Source organism: Triplophysa rosa, linkage group LG12 (assembly GCF_024868665.1).
Source record: "Triplophysa rosa linkage group LG12, Trosa_1v2, whole genome shotgun sequence".
In the NCBI taxonomy this organism is placed as follows: Eukaryota; Metazoa; Chordata; class Actinopteri; order Cypriniformes; family Nemacheilidae; genus Triplophysa; species Triplophysa rosa.
In genome coordinates, this window is record NC_079901.1 from 7,377,006 (window position 1) to 7,390,035 (window position 13,030).

A 13,030-nucleotide genomic window follows, 5' to 3' on the forward strand; every position below is an offset into this window, starting at 1 on the left:
GTAGTCTCGTCCAGTCTTTGGATGGTTGGATGAAGGTTTCATCTCTCTGAATCACCTTCAAAGTATCGCAGATTTTACGACGCGGCAAGACAACAAATCTGTGGTTCTCAAAACATTACAGCACAAAAAAACCCGCCAACTAAGGCCTCCGACTGCGGCAGGAATGATCACGTAATGAATGGCGAGCACATATCCACCAGCCCGAGAGAGATGGGAAGTATTCTTATGCGAATATGCATTCCCCGGACGCCTGTATACCTGAGAGGATACACTACTCTTTAAACAACGTGAAAGCAGATGGCAGCGGGGGACAAACTCTCTCCCTGATCTAAAGTGTCTCATGAAAGACATAGTCTCAGGTGAGCGGCCATATGTTAAGCTCCAAAAGTTTTATACACAGGTCAGCGTGAAGAAGTCGACGTCGCTTTGTACTGTAGCAAAACAAAGCACCGGCCATTAGAATAGGACTTGAGCCGGCGACCTTACACCGTGTCTACACCGGACGCGTCGTGATGGGTCAAAGCTAGATCATCCCATTATAACAAATTAAAATAAACTCAGCATTCATGGACACACAACATTTCTATTTCTCACATGCTATCTTTCTTGGCTGTCTAAAATGAAATTATATTTTTCTAATGGGCAATTCCAGTGTTATGGAAGTGACATTTTCAGTCAAAACTTCAAATATAAACTCACAGAGAATGTATGTATTAGCAATATATTGAACCATCTGTTTGTATTTTACTAAACCCCTGTTGACAGAGTCCAGACATCAGGAAAATGTCTGTCCACGCATAGGTTTTCTATTTTAAAATAGGGAAATAAACATGCGTTCTGGATGTGACCGAAAAGATTTGACTGTTTTTGAGAGACAACATACTTTGTAGGATTTCAGTGAATTAAAATACGCAAACCAGAAGCAATAATATGCAACAAATGGAGAAGGGATGACTCTTCATGAAACATTTCTTATATTTAAATTTTCATGTGTCAATTTCTGAGGAATATGGAACCATTACGGATGTGACAATTCTGAAAGCGTCACCTACCTGACAAGGAGAAATCTTTTTATTTTTCATAGAATTGAATAGAATATCAGAGGTTGCACTAGACTTTTTTATGACAGACAGGCTCGTAAAAAATCTGTCATAATCTATTATTACCCGTCACTATGGTGCAAGGTGGCGTTATGTGCTAATTAGCATGTTTGTGACGTCATCACGCTGTACTTTTATTTACTCTCTGAACTTACTGTATTTTAATACAACTGAATGCCCAATAAAGCCATTTATATACTGTATATTTAATATTTCTGTTGTCAGACATAAAATAATAGTTACAGACAAATGTTTATGTTCGTATGTCTAGTCAGTAACAATGAGAGGTGCCTGTAAAAGGTGTTTTGTACTCACTCACTCACTCACTCACTCACTCACTCACTCACTCACAAGTAAGCTGCGGTTTGGTTATGAATGTGCTGCTTCTGTCGCTAACTGAAGACAGAAGACACAGAGAGAGACATTTTTCCACTCACTGAAAGCTAATGCTTATCCAAAAAGACGCTAGTCGCTTTTCTGAGGGAAATAACTCTGTAAAGACCGCACTACTGCACGCCTGGGGGTGAGTGACAGATGCATCTGCACCACGAGTCTCCGCTGACAGCGCACGCATTTTCCAAAACGGATCAGGCATTAAAGAAAGCTAATGAATGGGAAACACACGTCCCTTCTCGAGTGCATTCAGGGCAGAGGTAGTAGTAGCCTAACTCCTGCCGCTCACAATCACGTTCTGATGAAAGGAAATGATAAAACGGGGAATTACAAATTGCCCTTTTAATGTAATCCGTCAAAATGACGGACGGCCTTCAGATTTTTTCGTCACTTTTTAGTATTTAAACCACCAAATATTGCGCTGTGAGTAGGTGAAAACGTTTGGTTACAAACTTGCCCTAATTATTTTTTAGTTTATATTTTTTAACCTGCCATGAAACAATTGATCACTTTTTGATATAGCCTAGTTATGTTTTTACTATATTATTTCTAAGGCAGCTAGTTCTAATCTGAACTTTTTTCTCTAACCATATACAATAATGTGCCCTGAAAAAGTAGTGTGCACTATCAACTGATCATACAATTGTATAAAAGCCTATGAAATTAACTTTATACAAATAAATGAGGGTTTTGTTTTCATTTCACTGTTGCTTAAGTCCAGTAACAACTAGTGTCCTTATTTTTCATTTCATAAAACATTACATCTTTATTTCATTACACAGTATCTTTCGTTGTACTCTGTGGTCTGACTTATTAGACAGCAATCTGAGTCAACACTGGGCATGGAGACTTTCGTCTTGAGATGTTAGAGCGTGTACACACAAGACAGTCAACAGAACAGAACGCAGAGGCCTCCAGACGAGCATATAAAAGATGAGATTAGAAGTTACAAACACACCATTCACGGTGCGAGATGTACGTCTAGACCAGCGATAAAAAATTAGCACATTTGTGCAAGTCCCCATTACAGCTAGCTACATAAAAGAACAAACATACGCAGAAAGCTCTGCCAACCGTTGCTTTGACAGTGGATGGAAGGAGGACTTCTCAACATCCACCTATCAGAAAATGTTAGTGCAACGTCACATAAACGTTATTTTTCATGAGACATGGCTAAAACATATATGTTGAACTACTCTATGCGTTGGTCTACTTATTAAACTTCCATGACAAAATGCTAACAGTGACTAACTGTTCTGCAAAGTTTCATTTTTAAGCTTCCCAATGGCGTATCCGTGGCAACCAGGCATTTAAAGACATGTCATACTGAGAGGCTGATGAGATTTAGCATGTGTCCCCTGCCCACATTTTGGATCGTTTCTTCATCCCGTCTAGCAGTTAACACATATGCTCCTACACAAAGAGCCACAAGCTCGGGCGACGTTTGCTGTTCCCAATCCCTGCATTTCACGCAATCTATCTCTAACTCACTACATCGAAATGCCAAAAAAATCTCAAGCAATTCTCAGACAAATGTTCTCTGTGGCTGAGATGAGACGTGTCAATCTAGTTTAGTTCCTTAAAGCATCACTGTTTCCAGTGAAGAAGTGGATCGTGGGTTTGAACTTCAGGCCATTCTAACCACACACTGAGAGTTCCTCGGGTGAGATTCCACCTCGGGTGGAAGTGCTCTTCTGTAAAACGCAAACCAATGGGCTTAAGTGTCTACATTTTAGATTAGATTCAACTTTATTGTCATTGCACATGTACAAGGCAACGAAATGTGACCTCTGCATTTAACCCATCCAGAGAGTAGTGAACACACACACAGCAAGTGGTGAACACACGTACCCCCAGAGCAGTGGGCAGCTATCACTGCAGCGCCCAGGGAGCAAGTAGGGGTAAGGTGCCTTGCTCAAGGGCACCTCAGTCGTTACCCACCGGCCCTGGGAATCGAACCGGCAACCTTCTGGTCACGAGTCCTACTCTCTAACCATTAGGCCACAAATATGATGTCAGAGGTTTTAATAGACAATGTATAAAAGTCAATGTGAATTGAGTAAACGCCTACTAACGTACTAATGATGTGGTTTTATAGTACTGATGCAAAGGGTACAGGGTAAAGGGTCGTGTTCAGATGAAGGTAAGGGAATTTTCTAAACGTCGCACCTAAATATTTAACAAATTATAAATTAATTTGATCATGTAAACGTAGGGCTGCTCGATTATGACAAAAAACATAATCACGGTTATTTTGGCCAATATTGAGATCCCCATTATTTAACACGATTACTCATTAACTTTTAAAACAACGTAGAAAACTTGGCTTTTAAACTGCGAATTCAACTGCAAAATAAATGTAAAGAAATAGCACAGCTGAACCACTGTAAAGGAAAAGGGTGCACTGTGGATTTATATCACAAGAAAAGCGAGGATCCTTGCAAAATGGAATGCAGCACAATAATAGTTTTACCTCGATTATTTTGTTTTTGTAATTGTTGAAGGCCAAAATGAACGATTACGATTAATTTTCGATTAATTGCACAGCCCTATGTAAAAGGTATATTTCCAATGTAGAACCTTCTTAAAGGGACAGTTCACAAAAAAATCTGTCACCATTTACTTACCTTAAAATAATTACCTTGAATAAATTTCTTTGTTCTGCTGAACGCAAAAACATTTGAAAGAATGTAACCAAATAGTTCTGGTGTGCAACTGACTACTATAGTGGGAAGCAAAACTACTATGGTAGTCAATGGTGCACCAGAACTGCTTGGTTCCCCATATTCTTCAAAATATCTTCTTTGTGTTCAACAAAACAAAGAAAGTCATACAGGTTCGGAACAACTTCAGGGTGAGTAAATGGTGACAATTTTCATTTTTGGGTGTACTATCGCTTTACAGGCTACTTGAACTCAATTTCAATGTTTAATTGTAAGGGCGTTTTGAACACTTTTACTCGATAAACAAATTGAACGCTGTCTTGAATCACTGCCTGATGTGGCTTCATTGAAAATCTGTTCAAAATCAGTCGCGAAGCTCTGCTCTAAACCACTCGCTGATGTCTATGAGGTGTTGAGCCAATGTGGGGCAGAACACACTGCGAGCCTTGGGCCTTAAAGACAATTCAGATCAAGTTGCAAACTCTGTGAGCTGCTATAAATAGAGTGGTAGGATATCACGCTCGCAGCAATAGCTAATGGGGAGGCACAGGCGTTGTGGCCAGTGGGCTAAAGAGCAGCCAAACACTGCCAGAATACACTTCACACATTCTCTCTCTCCCTCCCTCTCCGCCTCTCGCTCTAGTCACACTCTTACTACGGCTGACGGTCTGTCGGCTTCTTATGATGGAGGAAAAGATCCATTTAATTTAAAAGGACCGCTTTGCCCAAACTCTCGAGATGAAATGCAACCTTATCGGCTGTGCCTGATCTGGGGTCGGTTCTCGGTATCGCCATCTCTCTCTTTCTCTATCACACGCAGCACTAACTTAATCAGCTTGCGTCACTGAGACCCTGGAGATCACACAGGAAAAAGAAAATTAGCGGAGCATGGGTAGCAAACGAAAAATGACAGAGAAGGATAAGCCTTATAGTCAACATCACCAAATTTAGAATTTACCTTATTTATTTTCCTAGTCCTGTAAGATTCAGTTGGCCACAGTCACCAAGTCCCCTCCCCTTCAACCAGGAGGCTGCTAAGAAACGCCCCCTTTTCACAATCACGTCAATTTCTGATCAATAAAATCCCAGTCTACATTTTTCTCATGAAATGGTTTGCTTTAATGTGGAAATGCATCAAATTCAGAAAGAAAAATAGGTTGCGGATATCATTTAATAGTGCCCGAAAGAACAGTTTACTGTCTCACTGTAATGAACAGGAAATATACAGTATATAGGTGTGTTTGCATTCACATATGGACATCGCTTACATTGTTCGGCAGCGTTTCAGCCAACATAAAAACTATTTTGGTCAGATGACACTGACCACGTTTACGTGGACGTCAGTAATCGAATTATTTGCCTTATTCTGAGTAGGGCTGCAACAACTAATCGATAAAATCGATAATAATCGATAATGAAATTCGTTGTCAAAGCAGTTTTAAAGTCAGATGTGGTTCTCCGTGGATGCGTCTCTTCGTGCAGCGCGAGGTGCGCAGTTTTAAAGTCACACGTGTCTCTCCATGCAGCACGAGTGACGCAGTTTTAAAGTCACACGTGTCTCTCCGTGGATGCGTCTCTCCGTGCGGCACAAGTTGTGCTGTTTTAAAGTCAGACATGTCTCTCGGTGCATGCGTCTCTCCGTGCAGCGCGAGGTGCGCAGTTTTAAAGTCAGACGTATTTTGCATGCATCTCTTCAAGCTGCGCAGTTTTAAAGTTTAAAGGGGGGAGGTGTTTTAAATGACAAAATTAAAGATTATATTAGTAAAACCCAATTTGTGGCGTTTGCACTTTGCAAAGTACATAATAGGCTAAATACCCTGATTTGGTGGTTTATTTAGTTCATTTAGTTCAGAGGTGGGTAACGAAATACATTTACTTGAGTACTGTACTTAAGTACACTTTTTGAGTATTTGTACTTAAGTATTACTTTTTCTGTTTACTTTTTACTGTACATTTGAATGACAAATATCTCACATTTCATGGCACAAAAAAATGATTTCCTTGGCCGACCCTCCCCTCGCTCCGACGTTTGGGGGAGACTATTGTCAGTTGCTTCTAATATGACACACCTGAATCAACTCAACAGGTGTATTAATTATGGAGACATTCACAACATTTTCGGAGAAGGCTAATGAGTTCAGTTGTGTATACTTTTCCCATATCTGATTTACTTATTATAAGCAAAAGATGTAATCACATTTTTATCCGATTAATCGAAAAAATAATCGCCCAACTAATCGATTATCAAAATAATCGTTAGTTGCAGCCCTAATTCTGAGTAAGCTAATATTACGATTAAGGTGTTTACATGAGTTGCTTTAAGAATATACCTTTCATGTTCCCGTTTTACATGTTACACTACATAGTTCGATTAATGGCATACGTCATTACGTACCTAAGCGACGCCGTTCGACGTTCCCTCCATAATTTCATGAATCAACAAACAGTTCGTCTTCGCCATGGTACCACATACAGTTTTTGGTGTTTCATTTATTTTCTAGAATTGTTGGAATCTTTCTTGTTTCCCGTTCGGACCAAAAATGTGCTTTCTTGCTTGACGCCATGTTGTTTGCCGTGAAACGAAACGGCTGTCCACTGCCGTGCGTATGTGTAACCTGTCGCAAAGTGCCGCGAAAGTTCCTACGCGCCGGTGTTGTTTCAAAATCCTACTCCCCGTGAGATTACGACTCCCCTGTTTTCCCCTACGAAGGTTAGGGTTAGGATTAGGTGTGGGGGCAGGATTTAGATATAGGGACCAATCACAAAGCAGCATCCTAAGTGAATGAACCAATCAGAAGTAGGGGAGTCGTAATTTCACGGAGAGTCGAATAACACCGGTAATAGTGCGATTAAGGTGTGTACATGTCTATACCGCACTTCGATAATGCGACTAAAATAGGAGTACTCCACCCGTCTTAATTCGATTCGTGTTTACTACGATTATGAGTTTAGACGGATTAAGACAATCAAAAAGCTCTGTTTACATGGTCCATTCTTAATCAGAGTATTGTCTTAATCGTGTTAATATCGGATTATTGTTGCCCATGTAAACGTGGTCACTGACTCATAAAATGACTTTAATGATCTACCTCTACATTATCTTTTAAAGCAGTTCATCGGGTTGTTGTAGACTTTTTGTGATGTTAAATTATACTTTCAGATGACCCGTGAACATTTTCAGTGAATGTAAAGTAAGGTAAGTAACCAGAGGTGTAGTTCATCACATTAAGCGTGAATATGTGCCAATAACATCTGACAACCAGAGCATCCAAATCCAGCTTGCCTTCATTATTTAACATTTTGTCAAATGTTTAATAAAGTGTGCGCCATCTTTCTGCAGAATGCTTCTTCAGCCCACTACTAGACGTTTAGGAAATGTGCGAAGTATCTAAATAAAGTTACTACATGAGGCCAGTGCATAGCCAATACAGTATGCTGGGTTTAACAAATTGATGACTTTGCAACACAATTAAACTGAATACAGCTTTTAAAATGCTATTATAAAACTATGATAGTCTTAATTTATCCGAATAACAACTATATTTCCATTGACTAAATAAACGTGATGGTGAGTAGCGGCCGAGCACACACAGCGCACAGATCAACAGCACCATGACATTCTTCAAGTGCCTGCCTCTTATTGCCATTCAAACCGCCTTATGCTCATTTCTCAACGCAAACCTTCAAACGACACACTTAAACAACAGCCACAAGTGCTACAATGTCTTCCGTGGCGTTTCGTGTCGTTTGACGGTCACATGGAGACGGGCCCGACGTTTCTCTAAGCCTCTCGTCAGCTCATTAGCATCCATTGCATTGAAGAGAGCCAGTTAGCTAGCCCGTTAGCAGCCGAGGCTAACTCCAGGATTCCTCACAGCTGCCGCCGTGACCGCGAGTTCCGCGCCGGAGCGCTTCGCTACAACAAAACTGGCAGTTGAATCGCTTTCGCGCGTTTTCCAAATTGATACCTCGCAAGATCCGAGACAACGCGCGGACCGATCGAAACGCGCGGCGCTGTCAGAGCGCGCCCGCATTTCTATCGCCGAGTGCGTGTGCGTGCAGGTTTCCTACCCCATTCCGCTGTGCGTCTGAGAGGGGAGGCCGATGTCAAGAGTGACGGCCAGCCGACATCACCCGAAGTGTCCGCCACGGTCGCTCGCTGCCACTGCGCAAGATCCTCTCCGGCCAGCTGCGTTTAGCGTCCGGTGCGATTCCCGCGGTGCTTCGATTCAATACGCTTTACAGTGTTGTTTTCGTTGGGCTCCGAGCGGAAGACGAGTCCCGGGGAAGACAGCAGATCATGACTCCGCTGTCTGCATATTCCAGCCCATAGTGTAGGGGTAGCAGAAGGCGCATTCACTCAGCCAGCGTTCACTGATGAGGCGCTCAGACAGACAGCCGCTCTAGCGTTCATTACTCAACTCACTGTACACACACATATATGCGAGCGAGTGACACACTCACCCAGACACCTGTTTCCTGTAATGTCAACTCGAGAATATTTTTGGGCAATTATTGCTGTGATAATCTTGTGTCATGCGAGACGTCATATTATGAAAAAACCCCAATTTATTTGAACTGTTAATGTTGTTTATCAAAATGTTCACAGACAACCTGTACGTGCACTTGCAAACTAAAAAATAAAATCCCAATTAACATTGTGGACACTCAGTTGTCATTATGTGTTAGGACTTATTATATTTAGGTATTATTGTGATATGTCATTGACAAAATATAAATAAATATTTTATTCATATTATATCATTTGAACTGTACACTCTTTAAAAAAAGATGGCCAAAAGGCTACTTCGATGCCATAGAAGAACTTGTTGGTTCCACAAAGAACCATTAACATCTGAACATCTGTCTCACAAAAGGTTCTTTGTGGCGAAAAAGGGTTCTTCAGATTATAATAAAGTAAGAAAGAGATGCTTCTTCAAAGATCCTTTGACTGAAAATGGTTCAAAATGGTTCTTCTATGGCATCGCAGTGAAGAACATTTTGAGCACCTTTATTTTTAAGCGTGTAAGTCGCTTTGGATAAAAGCATCTGTTAAATTGAGTAAATCTAATTAAATTGTATTTCTCGTATGATATTACTAATATTAATATATTATTGTGAAATAATAATAACGACAACAATAATAATAAAACAATTATTAATATTGTTATTATTAATACACCCTTTATTGACTTTACATTAACAGAAAGATTATGTGTACTTCCATTCTTTAGGTGAATTATGATATGAAAATATCAAAACTATCAATATAAAATAGTCAAAACAATAACTTTATGTAAGAAATAAAATTGTTTATTAAAGGGCTTTAATGTATGTATACTGTATACTTACATGCTCATGTAGAAAGTAAACATTGGTTTGTTTTGTCAACCATTGTTATTCATAATGTGTGACCTTTCAATTAAAGTATATCTTGATTCAAATCCACTTGTTAAGCAAAACAGAGAAGACCATCTTGCCGGGATTGATCTGAGTTTCTAACTTTCTCTATTGGTTTACCAAAGCTCAGAGGATAGTTATGTGTCTGCGGTTGGGCGAATGAACTTCACTTTTGCTCCGGGTGAGAGAAATCAGATGCTCAATGTGATCTGACAACAGAGGTATCCGATGTATCAGACCCCTTAGATCTCTCTTCATCCGGCACATATGCCTAGATCACTACTTTTTCCCTTGGAGGCATAATGCCCTGTGAAACATTTGGGTGTTCAGACATCATTTCACAGGTGAGCACTCCCTCTGGTGGTACTGAAAACGGTTAAACGTCCCTTTGGTGAAGCCCTTGATGAATTTACTCATACTGTCGGGTTGACCAAACGTTCTAAAACACAAACGTGTATGATTATGTAAATCACGCGTCCCAAAGTGAATTAACTGTAGTTTCATATCCCACAGACTTGCACTAAATGTACCAAAAGTTGCACCACCAGGAAATCAGCTCCACTCCAAACCACAATGCAAGCTAATCTAATTGTGCGCATACAAATAGCTCCTTTATGAGCTGGATGTGTTTATCGCTTTCACCCCGAGGAAGTGTGTGCGATAATTCCATGTACATGATGAAACCTGGAGAAATGCATGCTCGTAAATTTGTGCAGAATGGACAGCTGTGTAAAACTGAGAAGTCAAAACTGCAATCGTTCTGCTGGGATGAGATATTAAGTACTATTGCGTGGACCTGCATTGGTTGGGCGTTTTCCTAAAAAAGGGATCTTTTCTTTGTCTAACATCTGGTGTTGAGTTACACTTTCAATTGCCAAGATACTGGAGGAAGTAAGAGAGAGAGCGAGCGAGAGAGAGAGAGAGAATGAACGGACTCCGTAGATAATTTGTTAGGGTACAAAATTGTTTGCAAACTGTAGAAAGCCAAAGATAAAAAAGATGAAATGTAAAGATGAAATGTGTAAATGTGTCATATCTCAGCCTAGCTGTTGGTACTGTAGGTCTTATTCTCTGAAAAAAGTTTTAACACTGGGGTACTATCAAATAATAGCCTAATATTTAGACTCGGGACTATAGGCTGGCTCGACTGGGGGGGTCATATATTCTGGTGGGGCAGATATATAGTCATAGTTCATTGCATGCATAATATTTAAAATTTTCTGTGATGAAACTCACGGATCGTTATTTAATAGATCATACAAATAAGTTCATATATTAGTAATACATTTTTATTATTTTAATTGTCAGCTACCACCCCCCCAGACCCGGCCCTGATAATAATAATAATAAATAATAAATGCTTCACAAGATGTAAACACTGGTCCAGAAGCACTTCAGGTTTCAGTTTTCAGGTGAAAAAAACTCCCAAAATGCTTTCTGGATGCGAAAAATGCAGAAACTCTAACCTTGTCTGAATTCTTTATGATGGAGAAACATTTTGGAGGCAGTGTGTAAATGTGATTGACACAACATGTTGACGTATTTATTTTTTAACGTGCAGAAATTTCAGACGCAAAGACCGGTCTTATTGGTTTTGATTTTTAAGAAATAAAATAATTTAAAATTACTTTTTTGCATATTTCACACAATCTCTGAGACCGAAACATAAAAGCCGTGAAGTTAATCTCATTTGAACATAAAGGTTAACTTCATTTTTATTCTGTTCACACACAGCACCAAAATAATGTGAATATTATTGAAGTTAATGTTGTTTACAAAATTAATATCAGCCAAAAAATGATACTCAGTCGGCAGACAACCACAAATAAAGAGGCCAGACACAGCCTTCTAGGAGACGCTCTCAGTACTGATCATTTAACACACAAAGAGCATCATGTATGTTAACACAGGTGTTTGGGGATGTGGCTCTCTGCATCTCCTGTCTCTCTGCTCCACCGTTCACACCTTCAGCCGCTGCGTGCCAAAACAACGAGCGCATCAATTAGGCAAAGAAATGAGAGTTAGACAGAATATAAAGAGAAAGAAAATGAGAAAGAAGAGGAAGGTCAAGAGTAAAGCAAGAGAGCGAAACAGTGGGGAATGAAAGATCCTGAGCGGGAGAATGGGGGGAGACAGCAGTGTTGTCATGGAAACTGGCAGATATCTAAAGACCAAAACAAGAATGTAAATTGGTTTACCCTCCGAATGTGATGGAATTGGATAACAAGAGGAGTGTAAAAGAGCGAGGGGTGAGTGATTGAGGTGGAAAGGAAATGCATGTGATAACCTGAAATGGTTTCAAAATCACATATTGATCACATTCAATCACATTTGTGTAACGTAAGCAACGGTATTAAAGAGTTCAATAGTCCGGGTTGGGGAGTAACTGATTACATGTAACGGGATCTGTAATCAGGATACAAAAAAAATTGTTAAATGTAATCCGTTACAGTTACATGAAAAAAATCAGATTACAGTTACAATTAGTAAAAAAATTGATTACTATCAGGATTACAATTGTTTCAAAACTAAAGTAATTGTTTTAAAATGTGGAAGTCTAAGGTATTTTGTGCTGTGCAACCGATTTCTAAATACAATTTCATGTACATTCCTAAATGCTTCTCAGCTTGTTTCATGTACCTATAAAAATGTGACGTTTATCATTTATTGTGTTAATTGACATTAATAATCATGATTACAACACCAAAGTCAATAATCAACAAAAATGATTTCATTTTAATCTTGCAGCCCTCATTAATAAGTTCCTGTATTTTAGATCTGTTTCCTCCGATATTCTGCTTTGAGCCACCTCAAGACAATTCTGATGCTACCTTGCTTGTAAATGAAAAGACTTTTTAAAATCCTTTCATTTACATATGTGACCCTAAAGTAATCCAAAAGCAATCAGACTGCATTACTTTTATATTGTGTATGTTACTGATCAAATTTTTATTAAGTAATTTGTAACTGAAGCGGAATACATTTTTAAAGTAACCTTCCCAACCCTGTCAATAGTGCAGCATAAGCTGCAAATAAATCATACCTAAGAAATGCTTTAAAGATGCCGTTCCTCGTGATGCCAATTTTCAAACTTTAGTTAGTGTGTAATGTTGCTGTTAGAGCATAAATAATATCTGGAAAATGATAAAGTTCAATGCCAAGCGAGATGTTGTCTTTAACTGAATTCGCTTTTCAAGGATTACAGAGAACAGCTGGAATCGGACTACAGCCCTTTACTTCCCAGGTAAATGATGTCACTATTCCGAGTTTTTGAATAACCTCTGCCCACAGGAATATGCCAAAAAAGGGGAGAGGCCTTCCTTAGAGAAGAGGAAGAGCCGCTGGAGTAGTGTTTGGTTATCAGAGATTGTAAACATTTGACTGAGCTACGTGCTTAAAGGGGTCATATGGCGGAAGTATGTGTTTTTCTGTGTTTTTGGTGTGTTATAAGTTGCCCATGCATGTATTAGACAC

The 13,030-nt window shown here is 39.5% G+C and overlaps 1 protein-coding gene across 4 annotated transcripts in view; it reads right to left on the minus strand.

Moving 5' to 3' along the window:
* bcl9l (bcl9 like) overlaps nucleotides 1-8,654 on the minus strand; it is a 49,017-nt gene extending 40,363 nt beyond the window's left edge. For all 4 annotated transcript variants that reach the window (XM_057348004.1, XM_057348003.1, XM_057348005.1 and 1 more), the window contains exon 1: nucleotides 8,228-8,654. The gene's annotated coding sequence lies outside the window, so the exon portion shown is untranslated. The remainder of the gene's footprint in view (nucleotides 1-8,227) is intronic.
* Nucleotides 8,655-13,030: the final 4,376 nt, after the last annotated feature.